Below are 2,102 nucleotides of genomic sequence, written 5' to 3'. Positions count from 1 at the left end.
GCTCTGGATGGGGCAGCTAGTATCTGCCAAGGCCAACCAAGAATGGCTGCTCCTATTCAGTACTAAGGTCTCTGTTTAGAAGTCCCCTCTCAGGGGCCAGCGGGTGGTGTGGTGGTTGGGGCACTGGACTCCCACATAGCTGATGGCAATTTGAGTCCTGGACCTGGTGTCTAGCTTTCTCACTTTCCCTCTTCCTCTGTCACTCTCTGGTGAATTAAATAATAAAAATAATAATAAATAAATAAATAAAATTTAGACCAGCAGGTAGCATGGTGGTTAAGGACGCTGGACCCCCACATGGCCAACTGAGGTTCTAGTCCTGGACCTGGAGGCTCACTTTTTCATTTTCCCTCTCACTCTGTCCCTCCCTGGTCAAATTAAAATAGGTAAATAATTAAATAAATACAGTTAAATAATTCTTTAAAAAAATTAAATAAATTAAATTAATAAAAACTTTTTAAAAAGAAGAAGAAAAAGTCCCCTCTCATAGGAAACCTTCTTGCCCACCCTACCAACACCACCCCACCCATGCTAGGTCCTGCTTCTCACCCCACCCTAACACCCCAACTAAGGAAGTCCGCAGGCCCTGGGCTCCAGGCTCAGGCCTGACAAGGCTTGTGTTCCTGAAGCCTGGGCTCTTGAGCTGAGGGCGTCCGAGATCAGAGGCTCCCACCCGTGAGCTGGAGCCTCCAGGAAGCAGGCTTCTCGGCCTCAGCACGGCTTCCCTTGAACCAGGAAGCTAGAGAGGGCAGGGAGGGAGACAACATAAGAGATTCACAGCTCAAATCTGAAGACATCAGCAGTGAGAACAATGGGCCTAAGACCCTTCCCCATTCTCCTTCCAGGAGCAACAGAGCCTCCCAGACCTTTGTTTAACCCAAGGGCCTTCTCCATACATGACAGAGTAGACTTTGTGCCCACACACGGGAGGGGGTGCCTTGGAGTCCAATGTAGTGCAAAGATCAATATTGCAATGTGATGTTTTGCATACCCATGCTGTCCAGACACATTTCACTATATTATCACTATCTGGTACTTTTCCAGTCCCCACTAGATGGTGAACCTGGGGGAAAAGGTGGGGAGGGGTGGGAGAAGAAAGTATATTACCTTCCTTCAAGGGGTACCCTGGGGCTGAGCAAGATCTGGATCAAATGGGGTCTCGCTACATGTGGGATAGACAGAGGGCAGAGGGACAGAAGATGGCCAGATGTTAAGATGGATGGATGGATGAAGGGACAGATGGATGAGTAAAATCATGGTAGAAGAGCAGACATTAGAATGAACAGTTGGACAAACAGATGGAGGGATGAAAATGGGTGGACAGATGGATGGATGCATGGATGGATGGATGATGGTAGAAGACAACAGACAGACAGTCGGACAGACAAAAGGATGAACGTATGAATAGATGGGTGATTGGGCAAATGGATGTTAAGACAATAGATATTTAACAGATGGATAGACAGACTTACAGATTTTCTTTTTTCTTTTTTCTTTTTTCTTTTTTTGGAGAGGTTTTTCCTATAGGGCATGTGCGCTCTCCAGAAAGACAGAGAGAGACAGAGAAATAGAAAGCGAGAAATCACCCCCCAGGGGGATGGTCACGCCGCAATTCCTTCTCCTCCATTCTCCTCTCGGTATCTTGGGCACACACACACACATGCCTGGCGTGAGTCTAAGCCACCGGGTCCGCGGTCGGCTACATGGGAGTTAGCGACATAGCCATTATGCTAACTGCTGGTCTCCAAATTTTCTTCTTTAATGAGGTGGAAAAGTCAAGCCAGAGCTTCAAACACCTGGGCTAGGGAGGAAGGCAGAAGCAGCCCACCCTGACCCCTGGTGGTCACCGTGCCAATGACCACAGGAGCCTAGCTGACCTGCCCTGGCTGTGCCCACCAGCAGAGAAGCCAGGAAGGGCACCTTCAAGCAAGCTCTGGGAACCAGCAGTTAGCGTAATGGCTATGTCGCTGGACTCCCACGTAGTCGACCATGGTTTGCATCCCGGATCCAGTGGCTTAAAACTCACGCCAGGCGCGTGTGTGTGCATGCCCAAGATCCCGAGAGGAGAATGGAGGAGAAGGGATTGAGGCGTGACCATCCCC

The sequence above is a fragment of the Tupaia chinensis genome, unplaced genomic scaffold (assembly GCF_000334495.1).
Source record: "Tupaia chinensis unplaced genomic scaffold, TupChi_1.0 Scaffold000235_1, whole genome shotgun sequence".
NCBI classification, from domain to species: Eukaryota; Metazoa; Chordata; class Mammalia; order Scandentia; family Tupaiidae; genus Tupaia; species Tupaia belangeri.
This window is presented reverse-complemented; position numbering follows the sequence as displayed.